This window comes from Rhinatrema bivittatum, chromosome 2, assembly GCF_901001135.1.
Source record: "Rhinatrema bivittatum chromosome 2, aRhiBiv1.1, whole genome shotgun sequence".
Classification (NCBI taxonomy): domain Eukaryota; kingdom Metazoa; phylum Chordata; class Amphibia; order Gymnophiona; family Rhinatrematidae; genus Rhinatrema; species Rhinatrema bivittatum.
In genome coordinates this window covers 797,306,646-797,325,195 of record NC_042616.1, presented here as the reverse complement: position 1 = coordinate 797,325,195, position 18,550 = coordinate 797,306,646, and positions in this window count along the sequence as shown.

Sequence of the window (18,550 nt, the reverse complement as noted above, 5' to 3'; positions counted from 1 at the left end):
AAAAAACGATTCACATCCCTAGTCTTCAGCCTGCCAGTGTTCAGACAGCGATCTGTGTCTTCTGTCCATCGCAGCATTCTAGTGTCTTCAGCCTTCATTCCAGACTCCTGTTCCTGAGTTCCTAGTCTTGGTCATAGTTTTCTGAGTTCCTAAGTTCTGGTTCTAAGTCCTTGTCTTGAATGTCTTCAGTCTTCATCTGGATCCTTGTCTTGCTTGAACTCTTTGTCTTTAGTCTTCACCTGGTGCTTTGTCTTGCTTGGATTCTGTCTCTTCAGCATCTGCCTAGCTCATGTCTGGATGTGCTCACTCAACTGCAGCATGGACTGCGGCCAGCCCTGGGGTTGTATCGACACATCATGGCACAGGGGCTCACGCATACATGCAGTCCCAAAAGGGCCTTTCGGAGTGGCTGAAGGAGTACCCCAGAGACCAGCCCTGGCAGCTGGTTATCTGAAAGTTTGCAAAGGCCATGAGCTCAGTGATTATGTCCTTAGATGGGCCTTTGTAGCCTTGTCTTCATCCAAGTCTTCAGAACCTTTGCCTTGTCCAAGTCTTCAGAGCCTTCATCTTGCTCCCAAGTTCAAAGTCTTCATCTAGTCCAAGCCTTCAGTTTTCAAAGTCAAAGTTTTTCTGGATCCTGTTTTAGTACCCTTGAGCCCCCAGTTGGTAATGGATTTCCTTCTTCTCCTCAGAGGCCAAGAAAGGAGGCTGGAGAAAGGGGCTTTGAGGAGGAGGTATTGTTAGAATAACCACTCATGGGAGAGTCCCACGAGTGGCTTTACTTAACACCACCATCCAGATGCCAGTTCTGCTCCGGCGCTGCCTGTGTGCCACTACTCTTCATAGCTGAAGATGCCTTTGACACCGTCCTTCATGGCCAAAGTGCCGCTGTCCTCAGCACGTGCCTTTGTTCAAAATTTAAAGGACCTATGGCAAGAACGGCCACAGTGCAATCTAATGATGTCATCCTTGGCTGCCCTATAAAAGAGCTCTTCAGGTTTTGTTCCTGGCCTTCGCAAGGTCTCTGGATTCTTGTTCTTGGTTCTGTGGATCCCTTGTCCTTGTCCTTTTCTTCATTCCGAATGCTAGGTCTTTACTCCTGATTCCAAGTCTCCAATCCTGCAAGAACTCCTGTGGTCTTTGTCTTGTTCCAGTGTCTTAGTCTTCATCTTTTCCCAGCGCCTGGTGTCTTCAGCCTGCTTCAGCATCCTGGTCTACATCTGTTCCAGTGATCTTCGACTTTTTCCAGCTTTTGGTGTCTTCAGCTTGCCAGTGTTCATCAGCGACCTGTGTCTTCAGTCTATCTCAGCATTCTGGAGTCCACTTCCAAGTCTTTAGAGTCTTGTTCCTGAGTTCCTAGTCTTGGTCATAGTCTTCTGAGTTCCTGAGTTCTGGTCCTGAGTTCCTGTACTTTCTCTTTTGGAGCCTTGGTTCCACCTGGGTCTGTTGGTCAGTCTTCACCTGGTGCCTTGTCTTGCTTGGACTCTGTGTCTTCAGCGTCTGCCTAGTTCATGCCTGGATGCACTCACCCACCAGTGGCATAGACTACGGCCATCCCCGGGGCTTTGCATGTTTCGTCGTTGCACAGGGGCTCACGCATATCCATGTTCTGAAAGGGCTTTTAGAGTGGCCGGAGAGCTACCCCCAGAGTCCAGCCCTGGCTGCTAGTTCTCTGAAAGGAAGATCCCAAATATGATCCCTAAAGGAACTAACTGGGATAGAAACTATTTGAGTGGGAGTGGTGGGAAACAAATTTCATGACGAGAAAAGTGGGGGTTACTAGTGGTATGTCACAGGGATCAGCCCTTCATCCTATTCTATTAAACATTTTAATAAGTGATTCTATGGAAAAGTTACCCAGAAAGTTTTGTCCTTTTGCAGATAATGTAAACCCTTCACAAGATATATATTTTTTGTTTCTATATATAATATTTTGCCTTTCTAAGCTTAAAGACTGAATCCACTTAATAGAGACAGGCAATTAACTTCTACCCCTTATAAGTGTGTTCTGTATGAAAGGGACAATCCAAAACAAACAATGAGCAAGAACCTCAAATATTACTACCATATAAGAATGCAGGTTCAGATCCACATATCATCAATACTTATAGATAAAAAACAAATTTGCAATATGAACGCAGCATCAGACACCTCTAAAGTGCCAAAGAGCAATCTAACATCTCTTGCCTTGTAATGGGCTACAAATGGTGTCAGATATAAGGCACAAAGTGCTCTCATTCATATGCTGGTTCAACAGAAAACATATATGCATACATACATGGGGGGGTGGTGACAGCACCAACAGTGCTAAATCCATCAATGAGTGAAAGTAGCAGAATGGTTTAGAGTCTGGAAGCTAAGATTTAATGCTAAAAAATTGCAAGATTATGCATTTGGGTCTCAAAAGCCCAAAGGAGCTGTTGTACAGTAGAATTTAGGTAACATGACCAGAAGAAAGTTATGAGTAAAATTTGAGATTGCATTGCTTATTATTGGGGTATGTCATTTCATATGTGTTGTCCCATTTTAATTGCATGCATTTTACTGTAATCCATGTAGCACGGTTGCTTTGATAAATGTGGAATATATAAGTACTTCTAAATAAAATAAGTATAGGGGGTAGCGTTCTTCTGTATACAAAACAAGAGTGGGATCTGAGGTTGATCAGAACTGATGATCTTAAAGTGGCCAAGCAGATCGTTAAGGAGACGGCAAAAGCCAGAAGAATGTTTGGGCACATAAGGAGAGGAACAGCCAATAGGGAAAAGGAGATGATATGACCTCTGTATAAGTCTACTATTGCTACTACTCTATTCAGAAGTGCTACTCGATGTACCCAGAAAATCAGATAAAGAAAGTATCTTCTCGGTAGATCTTATAATCTAATCAAAGACAAATATACCGGGCAAAGTTCTGAATTTTATTTATTGAGAAAATGGTTAAAATCAATGAGGCTTTTAAGATGTAAAAGCAGAGTCAAAAATTGGGGGTTCTAGACTGGATTAGTGGAAGGCCAGAGAGGGAGCAGGACGCACCAGCTTGGGAAGTCTGTTCCAAGCATACGGTGCTACAAGGTGCAAGGGGCGGTGGAGGAGAATGGCAAACTCGCCAAATTAGCAGATTTATGAAGAGGGTTGTAGGGGGAGAGAAGAAACAAGAGGTAGTGAGGAGCTGCAGAATGAAGGCTCTTATTGGTGAGTAAGAGGGGCTTGAGCTGTGTGCGGCAACGGATAGGGAGCCGATGTAGTGGCTTCAGCAGAGGGATAAGATGGATGCGGCGACTCTGTTGAGACCTCATATGGGGTACTGTGTACAGTTCTGGAGGCCGCACTTGCAAAAGAATATAAGCTGAATTGAATCTTAATCATCAAGTATATTGGGAACAGATTTAAACATGCAAACCCTGGAGGAAAGAAGGGCAAGGGGAGATATCGTAGAGGAAATTAAATACCTCCAAGGAGTAAACGCACAGGAGGCAGGCCTCTTTCCATAGAAAAGAGGCTGTAGAATAAGGAGTCGTGGGATATGGGTCAAAGGAAGTAGACACAGGAGTAATCAGAAGAAATATTCCTTTACAGAAAGGATGACAGATGCATGGGACAGCCTCCCTGTGGAGGTGCAGGAGACCAGGACAGTATCAGAAGTCAAGAAAACATGGACAAGTTAAAATGAATTGGTTCACATTAATATTATTTATGTAATTTTGTTTTAGCCACAATTGCACACTAAAACCCATTAAGTGCACATTGAATCAAACAGTGCCCACCAATTCAATTTAGTAGGCACTCAAAAATTAGTATGCACTAAATTGAAACAAAACATGCCTGCTATTTTCAGCTGAAAATGTAGGCACCTTAGATCAGCCGAATATAGACACCTATTTCAGACACTTAAATTGAGGTGTGTTGGCACTCTCGGAATATGAGTTTCTATGTTACTATCTTATTATGAGCACAGACTAAAGTGGTTTTGATGACCACATATTTTGTCGTATCATTAGCTAAGTATTAAGGGTAATACTGGTCAGTTTTTACCATGAGGTATCCAAGCAACCAGCAAAATTTAACACACTTTAGAACAAGGTCATCTATATGTGTTTAGATCTTAAATCTTGTTCCTTCAGAGAATATTTCATTCATTTTTTTTTTGTTTGCTTTTGAATAAATTGTGAATTTTCTGATTTACTTTACCGAAATTCAAATTACCATACTGTAAGCCTGATCTGTTCAGCATACCTCTTTCGTGTGCAATGCACACAGCTTCTATAATAAAGGGAGGTTATAGTGAGCCAGACAAGATTACTGCATGCGAAAATAGTCTGCTTTAAAATTCTCAGTATGAGAAATTTGTGTGCTGACACTTTCAAAAGCGTAAAACAGGTGCGATTTACAGGCCCAAGGCAGCCTGAGGGGGGTGACATGTTCCAGTAAATTCCTCAATGTTAATTAATGTAATTATTCCTGGAAAATAAATTAAGCACAATAGACTTCCTGCGTTAAGCTGCCAAGCAGAGAGAAGAGCCACCAAGATATGAGGTTAGGCAGGAGGTAGGAGGAGACGACAAGGGATAGGAGGGATAGGAAGTCTATTCTAGAGGATAAGACTGATGGTTTGAGTACATCATTCTTTCAGTAGCATTCAGAGCTACATTGCGCCTGATTCATAGTCATGCAACAAGGTTCATGCTAGATTTTCTATATATTCAATATTGGCAAAAGTTTCTAGAAGTTAATGGTGCCACCAAATACAAGTTTATTTGAAAATTGGCTTTGTACCCCTCGGTCTGAAAATTACCCTCTATAATTTCTACCATGCACGTGATAAAAACTGTTATCATACATTTTAACGCATAGATCCCCTTCCTCTCCACCATCCCACCCCCCTCCCCCCGCTTAATGCAGCTATTTCTGGCTTCAATTTGCTGCGAGCCTTTTCTTGGCGTGTTTGTGAGCAGAGAGATGCCCAATCAGTCATCTCCTCCTATGAAATACGGCTGCTTTCCTCGGTCAGAGTGGCAGGTTCTTTGTCATAAAGATCAGTGCACAGGCAGGTTGGGAGCAGGCTTTCTCTGAATGGCCTGTTTGATTTTTATCTTAAGTGCCGTGCTGTCTATAGCTGCTGTTTGCGTACACCCGGCTGAGCGGAAGCCCAGCGTGCATGATTCATTGCAAGTGCCAGTCTGGGTCTGGTGAGGAATCCAGCAAGGCACAGCTTTCGTCAATAAATCGACACTCTGCTCACTTTGAAAGGCACATATCCATCTTTCAAATGGCATCGATCATCTTGTTGCTTCCTACATGGCATACAGTATTACTGTCAAAGAACTAAGTCATTTATTACTGCAATATAAAAGAATGCTAAACTTCTATTTTGATAAAGAAAATCTTTCTTCTCTCTCTGCCCAGTACTCTCATCCATCCATGTCTTCTGCTAACACCTATTAGTTCAGCTGGTCCTCTACGAATAAGATTTCCCGAGGTGACTTTGATGTAGCAATAATGAATTTTAAGTTTCTCTTGCCTTTTTATTCATCCTGCTTCTAGCCAGATCGTTTAATCTCAGATCTGCAGAGGTGACTGCTCAAGGTAAATAGTAAACTGATCCATATTCCAGTTCCACATGTCATACACTCTTGAACGAATGCGTGAGTACCTTCGCTATCATCTGTTTATGTCACAAGCTTCTGATTCAAATAATTTCCCATTGTTTAGCATGCTGGCTATATAACATGTTGTTTGAGAGGTTGCCAGCCCATTAAAAGGAAAGGAAGATTTGTGTGTGTGCGTGTGGATAGGAATTCACAATTACAGTACCCTGACACATCTGTAACATAGGGATGCAATACAAGTGCTTGCCCTTCGTCCCAACAAAATACACATGAACTTTATTGGCATTAAAATAGGCCGCAGTTTATTAACCTAACCCGAGCCCCTAACAATCAATAACTTATTAAACAACAACACCTCCCCCCCTTTTTATCCGTTCCTCCGTTCCCTCCCCTTCCCCTATAATCCTCCACCACCTTGAACCAGTGGCAAAGCCCCACCCCTCTCCCCTTCTGCCTACTCCGCTTCAAGCCAGCGAGAGCAAGCTTTGACTGTGAACTGGAGCCCCATAATTCACTCGTCATTCCATGTAGCAGGCCCCCCCCCCCCCCCCCCCCCCCACTACACGGGACCTCCCCAACTCCAATACCCCAATGCGTACAACATAATCTGGGCTCGGGTTTACTGCCACAAAAAAGCCGACCTATGTCGACTTGTTCCCCCACTGTGGCCTCCTACCATTTTCTGATCTCCCTCTCCAACCCTTCCTGCAGGGAATTATTGAATAAGTCCATCCCCACATCGGACAAATGTACCCCGACCCCACTAAATAACCCCACCTCCACCTCCCATGATCACTGATGCCTTACCCAAAATCCTCCCTCTCACCCCTTCCACTTTCCTAGCTGCCTGTTCAACCTCTTAACCCCGTTCTCCCATAACACTTCTCCTTTATACTTTAAACGCACTATGATGTCGGACCACCCTAACCTCACCTGTGGCTACCTGATCATTATTTGGGACAAATCCTTCTTCATGCACGTGAGTAAGTCACGGCATGATTTCGAACCTATATCATTTCCTCCTAAATGTATCAATAGGATATTGGGTACACCCCACATGTCTATCCTTTCCTGCAGGAAAGGCAAGAGTTCATCCCATCCCATGCTCCTCCTGCTGAACCATGCTAATTGCCATCCCACACTCTCAAGCTCGAGGTGTTCTCCATATGGGCATTTCAGCACTCTTCTCTGCGCCCTGTGTATGTAGGAGTGGCCCATGATCCAGGCGCACCCCGTTGAACTCTGCACCCCCATCCTTTCTGTAACAGAAGACACCTGCATTAAAATTCTTTTTATAACCTGATTTCTCTCCGCTATCCCCTCTCCCCCCTCCCCACCCCTTCCTAGTATTCCTATAACCGCACATATGCTCGGAAAGCATTGGACTTCCATCTTCCAATACTCTTTATCCCATCTGCTGATATTCCTGCTTCTGCTGCCGATGTGGCTGCTCCAATCCTAAAAGAATGAGAACTAAACCCACTCCCTTCCCAACCCAACCTGTCAACGACCAAACTCAAGACCTTGCTGAACTGGAATCTGGTCAACGGCATGCCATCCTCATGCACCAAAAAAGATCCCGACAACTCCGGACGCACCCGCAAATATCCTTGGGCCGCCCTCATTGGACAGGCCTTTTCACAATATGCAGGTACTAAAGTAATATACTTCCCTTTTCCTTTCTGATCGGTTTTGGATCTTGGGATAAACAAGGTCACTGATGCCTGCCTCACCTGTACACTGTGTGGGGTAGATTTTCAAAAACGGCGCGTTCATGTACTTTTGTTGGCGCTCCAGGCGCAAACAAAAGTACGTGGGATTTTAGTAGATACGCGCGTAGCTGCGCGTATCCGCTAAAATCCTGGATCGCGCGCACAAGGCTGCCTATTCCGTGTAGCCGGCGTGCGCCGAGCCGCGCAGCCTGCCGCCGTTCCCTCCAAGGCCGCTCCGAAATCGGAGCGGCCTCGGAGGGAATTCGCTAACGCCCTCCCCTCACCTTCCCCTCCCTTCCTCTACCTAAACCACCCCCCCGGCCCTGTCTAAACCCCCCCCTACCTTTGTTGGGGGATTTATGCCTCCCAGAGGGAGAAGTAAATCCACGCGCGCCAGCGGGCCGCTGGCGCGCCTAGACGCAACCCGGGGGCGGTTCCGGAGGGCGCGGCCACGCCCCCGGACTGCCCCGGGCCGAAACCATGCTCCCGGGCACGCCCCCGAAACTCCGCGTCCCGCCCCCGAAACGCCGCGTCCCGCCCCGAAAACGGCGCGCCGCTCGGCCCCGCCCCCGACATGCCCCCGACACGCCCCCCTCGGAAAACCCCGGGACTTACGCGAGTACCGGGGCTCTGCGCACGCCGGTAGGCCTATTGAACATAGGCGCACCGGCACGCAGGGCCCTGCTCGCGTAAATCCGCCCGGATTTACGCGAGCAGGGCTCTTAAAATCCGCCCCTGTGCCTTTAACCCTATTTCTCTCATACTGAATCATGACTTGGCCACCAACTCGCTAATTCGTAATGCTCCAAAAAACGTGAAGGAAAAAGCTACGTGAAAAAGAGCCTCCTCATACCTGGACCAGCACACGCCTCCCAAATTATTTATCAAACTCACCAGATCATCATAACGTATGGGTCTCCTGATATCTTGCTGATCCCCTCTCCCCTTCTGCCATCTGCTGAGCACTCATCGCACTCTAAATCTACTCATAGGGTTACCCCAACCTCTCAATTTCTGAAAGAATGCAAATCCCGCCACCTGAGTCCTCACCATCGCTAAAGAGCAACCCGCTAGCTTCGCCCCTAAAAAAAACTGCACCACATTGCTCTCCTGTACAGACCCTCCTCGCCACCCTTTCTCCTGCAGAAAACTTGCCACTACTTTACTTCCCTTTACATAAGCTCTCCACGTAGCCGGCGCCACAGATCGCTAGATCAGCATCCATTCATCATCCTCCCTAGATTCCATAAATATTCTGGGAATGGCTCCACTGCATTCTGTGCTCCTGGTGCCCATTGTCGAAAAACCTTCCAGTGAAAATGAGACAATGAATCAGCCACCACATTTTCTACTCCTGGAATGTGTTTAGCCCATATATTTATGTTTAACGTCAAAAACAACTTCACCAATTCCCTTAAGAACTCAGACACCTTGGGGCAATGAGCTGACAAATGATTAATGACTTGTACTACTCCTAGATTATCGCACCAAAATACAACCCTTTGACTCAACAACTGGGCACCCCAAATGCAATGCCACCACTATAGGGAATAACTCTAAAAAAGTGATATTTGATGTCAGGCCTTTGTTGACCCAATCTTCTGGCCAAGGCTATGCGCACCATTTACCTTGAAAATATATTCCAAACCCCGATGCAACTGCTGCATCCGTGAATAACTCCAAATCTTGATTCGAAATTTCTTTCTCCGGTATCAATTGCACACCATTAAACTGTGCTAGGAAACTGTCCCAAACCACCAATTCATCTTTGATCTTTCTAGTAACTCAAATGAAATGATGGCCTGCCTTTACCCCTTTCGAAGCCACTGATAAATGCCTGATGAATGCTCTCCCCACCGGAATCACCCTGCACGCAAAGTTCAACGAGCCTATCAAGGAATGCATTTTTCTGAGCGTAATCTTATTCACCTTCTGCGTCTCCTGTACCAACAGTCTGAGTTGCCTTACCTTGTCCTCCAGTAACCTAGATACTATGTGTACTGTATCTAATTCAATCCCTAAGAAAGTAGCGGGTAACCGGCCCTTCCGACTTCTCCGTCGCTATAGGCAATCCTAACTGCTCTGCCACCTGCAAAAATCCCTCCAACAACAACCTGCAATCCTGCGATTCCTTAGCACCAATAAACATAAAATCATGAAGGTAATGTAACACATCCTTGCTTCCCGTATGTTGCCCTGTAACCCACTGTAAGAAAGAACTGAACTTCTCAAAGAAGGCGCACGAAACTGCACATCCCATCGGTAAACAACAGTCCACGAAAGAACTGCCCTCAAAACTAAAACCAAATAAAGGCAAGCTATCTGGGTAGATCGGTAAAAGCCTGAATGCTGCTTCTATGTCCGTCTTAGCCATCAAAGCTCCCTGCCCAACCGCTCTCACCAGAGCCAGAGCTACGTCAAATGAGGCATATCTCACTGAACAGCAATCCCTCGGAATAAAGTCATTAACTGACTCACCCCGCGGGTACGACAATTTTAAGATAAGCCTAAATTTTCCCGCTGTCTTCTTTCGGATCACTGCAAGTGGTGAGAGGTGCATCTGTGGAAAAGGTGGCGACCTGAAAGGCCCGGCGATACGCCCCATATTCAATTCCCCTTCCAGCTTGCACCTCGCCACCTCTGCCGTCTGCCTCGCCGACCTAGCATTGCGCACCCTCCCCCCATATCCCGGACCCACGTAAGGAATTCCAAATCCATCCCCGAAACCCCAATACAAAAACCTGGCTACTTCCTTATCGGGATAGTACTTCAACCACTTAAGCCATTTGGGCTAGCACTATCGGGGAAGCAGCCTATAACCAACTTCCTTCCTTGTTTACCCCCTTTAACGGGGGCACTCCCAAGCTGCTGGGCACATTTGGATGCTGGGTGCGCGCCATTACACATGGAACATGCGTGACGGAACTTGCAATCAGGGAACAAGCACCTTGCCCTGTTGAAGCGCCAGCACACATCCCCGCTCCCTGTACCTCCTTTCTGCACTCCGCTCCCTTTGGGTTCATTACCGAACCCACGAAAAGAGCCCACCCCCCCAACTCCCTCTCTCCACCCGCCCCTTGACCCATCCCCTGGGTTCCAAACACCCCCCGCTTTACATTCCCTGCACCCTTATTCGTCATCTGCGTAAGCCACAAATTAATATCCTGAGTGCCCCAGGACATAAACCGATTACCTTCCATCTTGTCCCGAAATTTCTCATCATAATTTAACCATGCCCAGCCCTCGTAGTCCTTGAAAACACCTACTATCCCCATAAGCTAAAAGAGCAGCATATTGCCCAGGCTGGTAATGCCCTACCACACTAGCTAGCCGGTAAAAACCCCCTGACCCAATTCAATATGTTTTTTGACATCTTTGGCCCGTCAATAGCACCATTCTTCTTCTTTTTATTCTTCTTTTTCCCTTTCCGAACTCCCCTTCTACCCTCCAGCAATTTAAATATGTTCACGTACTTCCGTTTTTTTAATTCTGCACCATAACTTCTTAGGCACCTCTTCCCAGAGCTCCGTCAAGGCCTGGGTCCCTCTCTCCCTTTCCTCACCCGTTCCCGCGTACTGCTGGACTCCGAGGAGGATGTCTCAGTAGAATCCGACTCCGAGCTAGACTCCGACAAGGACCCTTTCTTCCTCTTACCCTTTTTTGTTCCCTTGGTACTCCGACCCACTGCCTCTTTACCTGATGTTGCTCCTCCTAACCCGACCAAGGTGTCTCCCTCTGCATTTTCCCTTCGTCCTTGTTGTTGCCTCTCCCAACCCGATGTCTGCGTTGGCATCCTCTCTCTCCACGCTTCTCTGGAGGACGGTCCTGGAGTCTCCTCACTCGTTGGCCCTGGGAAAACAAATGCACCAGCGGCAACATCTCCTCGGACATCCCTGCCCCCTGCTTCCCTTCTTTCCCTAGTCCGAACACCAACCCCCTCTCTCACCAAACTTGTGTCCGCTCTCTTCCCTCCTATCTCCTATCCCTCTCCCTCCACTTACAAATACCTCCTCCCTCCCTCTTTCAACTTGGGACCACTCAGGCCATCCCCCAAAATCTGTGTGGCTACCATCACCCCTTCCCTGCCTAACAAAACCTAAATCCCTATCCCAAGCACTTATGCCCAGGGTTAACTCCCCCGGAGGCCTGTGCCCACACTCACCGCATGTCTTTCTAAACACTCCACGCCCTCCTTCTTGTCTCCTCAAGTCTCTAACACCCGCTCTCGGCCCTCCTCTGCTCTGCCTTCGGGTACTTCTCGCGCTGCTTCTGCTGTCCCTCTCCTCCTTTGACCTGACATAAGAACATAAGAAATTGCCATGCTGGTTCAGACCAAGGGTCCATCAAGCCCAGCATCCTGTTTCCAACAGAGGCTAAACCAGGCCACAAGAAACTGTCAATTATCCAAACACTAAGAAGATCCCATGTCCCTGATGCAATTAATAGCAGTGGCTATTCCCTAAGTAAATTTGATTAGTAGCCGTTAATGGACTTCTCCTCCAAGAACTTATCCAAACCTTTTTTGAACCCAGCTACACTAACTGCACTACCCATATCCTCTGGAAACAAATTCCAGAGCTTTAATGTGTGTTGAGGGGTAGATTTTCAAAAACGGCGCGTTGGCATACTTTTGTTGGCGCTCCAGGCGCAAACAAAAGTACGCGGGATTTTAGTGGATACGCGCGTAGCCGCGCGTATCCGCTAAAATCCTGGATCGGCGCGCGCAAGGCTACCGATTTTGTGTAGCCGGCGCACGCCGAGCCGCGCAGCCTGCCTCCGTTCCCTCCGAGGCCGCTCCAAAATCGGAGCGGCCTCGAAGGGAATTTGCTAACGCCCTCCCCTCACCTTCCCCTCCCTTCCTCTACCTGACCCACCCCCCCAGCCCTGTCTAAACCCCCCCCCCTACCTTTGTTGGGGGACTTACGCCTCCCAGAGGGAGAAGTAAATCCCCGCGCGCCAGCGGGCCGCTGGCGCGCCTAGACGCAACCCGGGGGTGGTTCCGGAGGGTGCGGCCATGCCCCCGGACCGCCCTGGGCTGAAACCACGCCCCCGGGCCGCCCCTGACACGCCCCCGACACGCCCCCCTCGGAAAACCCCGGGACTTATGTGAGTCCCGGGGCTCTGCGCGCGCCGGTAGGCCTATTGAACATAGGCGCACCGGCACGCAGGGCCCTGCTCGCGTAAATCCGGGCGGATTTACGCAAGCAGGGCTCTTAAAATCCGCCCCTGAGTGAAAAAGAATTTTCTCCGATTAGTCTTAAATGTGATACTTGCTAACTTCATGGAATGCCCCCTAGTCCTTCTATTATCCGAAAGTGTAAATAACTGATTCACATCTTCTTGTTCAAGACCTCTCATGATCTTAAAGACCTCTATCATATCCCCCTCAGCCGTCTCTATTCCAAACTGAACAGCCCTAACCTCTTCAGCCTTTCCTCATAGGGGAGCTGTTCCATCCCCTATCATTTTGGTTGCCCTTCTCTGTACCTTCTCCATCACAACTATATTTTTTTGAGGTGTGGTGACCAGAATTGTACACAGTATTCAAGGTGTGGTCTCACCATGGAGCGATATAGAGGCATTATGACATTTTCCGTTTTATTAACCATTCCCTTTCTAATAATTCCTAACATTCTGTTTGCTTTTTTGACTGCTGCAGCACACTGAGCCAACAATTTTAAAGTATTATCCACTATGATGCCTAGATCTTTTTCCTGGGTGGTAGTTCCTAATATGGAACCTAACATTGTGTAACTACAGCAAGGGTTAATTTTCACTGTATGTAACACCTTGCACTTGTCCACATTAAACTTCATCTGCCATTTGGATGCCCAATCTTCCAGTCTTGCAAGGTCCTCCTGTAATGTATCACAGTCTGCTTGTGATTTAACTACTCTGAATAATTTTGTATCATCCGCAAATTTGATAACCTCACTCGTCGTATTCCTTTCCAGATCATTTATATATATATTGAAAAGCACCGGTCCAAGTACAGATCCCTGAGGCACTCCACTGTTTACCCTTTTCCAGTGAGAACATTGACCAATTAATTCTACTCTCTGTTTTCTGTCTTTTAACCAGTTTGTTATCCACGAAAGGACATCGCCTCCTATCCCATGACTTTTTAGTTTTCTTAGAAGCCTCTCATGAGGGACTTTGTCAAACGCCTTCTGAAAATCCAAATACACTACATCTACCGGTTCACCTTTATCCACATGTTTATTAACCCCTTCAAAAAAAATGAAGCAGATTTGTTAGGCAAGACTTCCCTTGGGTAAATCCATGTTGACTATGTTCCATTAAACCCTGTCTTTCTATATGCTCTACGATTTTGATCTTGAGAATAGTTTCCACTATTTTTCCCAGCACTGAAGTCAGGCTCACTGGTTACCCGGATCGCCACTGGTGCCTTTTTTAAATATTGGGGTTACATTGACCACCCTCCAGCCTTCTGCCTCTGACAGTCAGGCTTCTTTGCGTGGCTCGACCTCCCTCCTTCTTCACCAACTGAATGTTCGCTGATGCGCTGGGCCTGGGGCTGCCCTCCCGCTCTGTCTCACCGCCCTGCACTCCTCCCAGTGGTGCTCCCGATGCTTCTCCTGCCCTCGGCCTGGTCGGCTCCTTCGGGTGCGGCTTGCTGCTCCCTGCCAGAGGCCTTGGGGAGGACGGGGAATGCTCTCCCTGATGCATTCAAGGATAAATCAAGTGGGGACGCTTGGGTATCCTGTTCCTCCCTGCTTAGCGCTTCCCCTTCGATCTTCGACCCTAGCTCTGGGCCACTTTCACCCGAACTAGCAAGCATCTTATCCGCGGGTGGGCTGGGAGGATCATGCCTCTCCTCTGACTCTGAGGGGCTGGAGTAACTCACCGGCCTGCCTTACCCAAAGGTCTGCGTCCGGCTTCCTTCCGCGCTCCCGACCTTTTCTCATGCTGGGTATCCCAGAATACAAGTTAAAATAAAAGATATTATTTATTTATTTATTTATTTATTTATTTTGTAATTACTACTCAAAACTCTCCTCACAAAAAGGGCAGCACAATCGGCCAAGCGCTCCCCTCCTAGCTGAGCCCAGCTAACTGTGACTGTTACCAACTCATGTCACCACCAACCTGCTCTCCAATCCCTGGGCAGGGTTTGAATCTCACTCCCACCTACCTAACTCCATCCCCCCCTACATTCTCCTAACCCCTCCCTTTCTGCTTCTTAACTATCATCCCCTTCTACCCCTCCCCCATCCCTAACCATTCCCTTCCTCTGTGCTGCGCGCGATCTACCCATGTTACGTCATCGGCGCAGGACAAGCCTGCTCCACTGCTCTTATCTCACTAAAATGTGGTCTATGTAGGTGTTATGAATGGCTCATCTTTTAGAACTACATATCTTCCAGCAACAAAAAAAAAAAAAAAGATTTATAGTGTTATAGAGGTGTTTTTTGACACTTTTTGACACATGGTGGTTTGTTTATGGATTTGAAATCTGTTTTTTGTAGCACTATATAAAAATGAAAAAGTGCTCTTGGGGACTATAATTATAAAATTATGTAGGTACCCACTATTTATCTATTTATTAATTTATTTTACAAAAGTAACATAGTAACATAGTAATGATGGCAAAAAAAGACCAAAATAGTCTATCCAGTCTGCCCAGCAAGCTTCCCATGGTAGCAACTGCCACTCCATGCAGGTTACTCCATGCTTTCAAGGGCAGTAACCGCTGCTCCATGCAGGTTACCCCCATGAATCTGCCAAGGGTAGCAATTGCCACTCTGTGCAAGTCATCCCCATGAATCTGTCAAGGGCAGTAACTGCCGCTCCTTCCAGGTTACCCCCAAGCCTTTTCATTCATTCCCATCCTCTAGCCTTTAGGGATCCACAGTGTTTATCCCAGGTGCCTTTGAAATCCTTCACAGTTTTAGTCTTCACCACCTCCTCTGGAAGGGCATTCCAGTCATCCATCACCCTCTCCATGAAGAAATATTTCCTGACATTGGTTCTAAGTCTTCCTTCCTGGAGTTTCAAATTGTGACCCCTAGTTCTACTAAATTGTTTCCAATGGAAAAGGTTTGTTGTTGACCATGGATCATTAAAACCTTTCAAGTATCTGAAGGTCTATATCATATCACCCCTGCTCCTCCTCTCCACCAGGGTATATATATTCAGGTTCTTCAACCTCTCCTCATAAGTCATTCGATGGAGATCACCCTCCATTTTGGTCACCCTTCTCTGAACCGCCTCCATCCTGTCTCTGTCCTTTTGACATACGGACTCCAAAACTGAACACAGTACTCCAGGCGAGGCCTCACCAAGGACCTGTAACATCTGTAACATTCATCTTTGGGTCATTACATATTACTTTGGTGTAAAACATTTTGGTATAACACTTTCTTTGGTAAGATACATTTTGGAATTATATATACTTTGACAAGATACATATTTGGTAAGGTAAATACATTGTAGCACACCGGTGGGTCATGTGAATCTAGGGTTATGTTCTTTTACTTCTCAACTGAGGAAGGGGACATGGGATTGGTAGGATTGGGATTCAGTTTAGTAATTTACATAGTCATAGGGGAGTTATCATGAGCTAATTTGTTCTCTCATTACTTGATATTGTTTTTGTTCTTATTATTGTTGACTCTGCATTCTATTAGCATTTAAGTTAGATTTATTTTGATTTTATTTATTTATTCGTTTTTATATACCGACGTTCATAGGAAAATCACATCGGTTTACAATAAAATGTCAAATATACAATTAAAACACAATTGAATTACAGTATTATAATCAAAATTATAAAATACATAAAATTCTTAATAAAACATCTAAAATACAATAAGAGACAAAGTTAGTTACAAAAAAACATGGAATTGATATAAAATATCAATATTATAAGCATTTTTGAATAGCCAAGCTTTTAATTCACGTTTCAATGTCTTTCTTTCTGAGATCAGTTGTATTGTCTCCGGTAGTGAGTTCTATAATTTGAGGCCTACTATGGAAAACACGCGATCATTTATTTGCTTCAGGTGTATGCTCTGTATTGATGGTACAGTTAATAGCCCCTTTGTTTTGGGACCTTAGGGGTCATCATGGTGCGTATGGTTGAAGCATCACGCCTATTAGTCCTGGGTTACCTTTGAGGATGATTTTAAAAATTAAGGTTACAACTTTGAAATAGATTCAGTATTGTATCGGCAGAAAATGCAGTGCTATTAGTGAGGGGGTGATATGATCACATTTCCTGGCTCCCATTAAAAGTTTTGCCAAGGGGCGGTTGGCCTATCGGGGGTTCGGGCATCCCCCGGTGGGCCGGACACTCTAGTCACGTGGTCTGCCGAGCGCGGCCGTGACAGAGCCGCACTTGGCAGACCACATGGTATCTTCTGGGCCAGCCTGGGTGGCAAATCCCCGGGCCGGACATCATCGGGAATCCACCCCTGGTCTTGCCACTGCATTTTGCAGTAGTTGTAGTATTTTTAATAGGCTGGTTGGGAGTCCTAGTAGTAGGGAGTTACAGTAATCTATATTTGAGAAGATTAGAGATTGTAGAATGGTACGGAAGTCTTCGATAGTAATGGTTTCAATCTATGTAGGATGCACAGTTTTGCATATCTTGTTGTAATTAATTTATTTATGTGTCTTTTCATAGTGACATTTTTGTCTATCTGGATTCCTAAGTCTCGGACTTGATCTGAGGGTGTGATATCACAATTACCTAGGTTTATAGACTGAGGATTAATTATGGAGGAGTTTCTCCTTAATCGGATGAGTTCGGGGGTTTTTTCGTTTAGTTTTAGTTTTAGGTTAGAGAGTTCTTGCTGTATTGCCTTCATGTATTTATGTAAACCGGATTGATTTGTATCTTATACAGGAATTTCGGTATATAAAAATTAAAAATAAATAAATAAATAAATGTATTTTGAGAGTGTCAATGTTATATTTTCAAATGATGAGTCCAATGAAATGTAGAACTGAATGTCATCAGCATATAAGAAGAAGCTGATTCATGTTAGGGTTTGAGGTGTTGGAGTGGATTCTTGGGTACTGCGGAGATGGCCACTCCCACGGGGAGGAGCCCCATGAGGAACCGCAGTACTAGGCTAGACTCTATACACGCAGACACAGAGAAGTTGCATTTATTGTACAGCTCGATGGTACTGCCCGGGGAGTGGGCAGCAGTGAAGGTAATCCAGTGAAGTAGTCCAGGGGTCCTCAGCAGAGGAGACCAGTCTCACACTCGAGTAGGTGATAGGCAGCTCAGCGTAGCAGGAACAGGTCCCGGATGTGGACACTGAGCGCTGAAGCTGAAGATGAGACAGGCTGAAAGGGTTAGTACTCACTGAAGCAGAAAGCTGTATTGTTGAAGGTCCTGGCAGGCAGAAGTAGTTCAGTGGCAGGCACCAGATTAGGGAGAGCAGGCCCTCGAGGAGCGAGTACCCGGTATCCCAAGATAGGTACCTGAAATAGAGCAGAAGGGCCCCTAAGGAGTGGGTACCCAGGTTAGTGGAGAAATACCCCGAAGGGCAGAGAGAGCTTCCTGCGGCAGCTGGGAAGTGGCAGAGCAGCTTAGACCAGAGGCAATCCAATCCTTGCTAACTCAGTTTGTTAGCAAACGAAGGGCAGGCTAATTACCAAGATGTGATGACTTCACTTGGAGGGGACGCCCCCGAGGTTCCCGACATGATGTGGATAAAGACATGGCTGGCGCGTGCGTGCGCACCCTAGGAGGCCCTCAGGAAAATCATGGCGAACACCGTCGCCGTTGCCGATCTGGGGACACTGGAGAGAGCGGCATGAAGACACGGCAGCAGCCATCTTCCCAAGGCTTGAGGAGAGAGAAGGAAGAAAGGTGAGGCACAGAGGTCAAAGCCGTCTGAGACTGATGGACGCAACAGTACCCCCCTTCAAAGGGCCCCCTCCAGACCCCCTAGCTGGTCTAGGTTTTTGAGGATGCGATCGATGAAATTGATGAGGCATCTCTTTGTCCATGATATTAGCCAATGGCTCCCAAAAGTTTTCTTCTGGTCCGTATCCCTCCCATGACAGGAGGTATTTTCTCTTCCTTACATCAAAGATGGCATCAACCTTATATTCGATGTCTTCTTCTGCATCAACTGGGGTAGGTTCAGGTGTCTTGATGGAAAACTCGCTAAGAACAAGCGGTTTCAGCATCGAAACATGGAATGCATTGTGAATCCTCATAGCTGGAGGGAGTCTCAGACTATAGGTG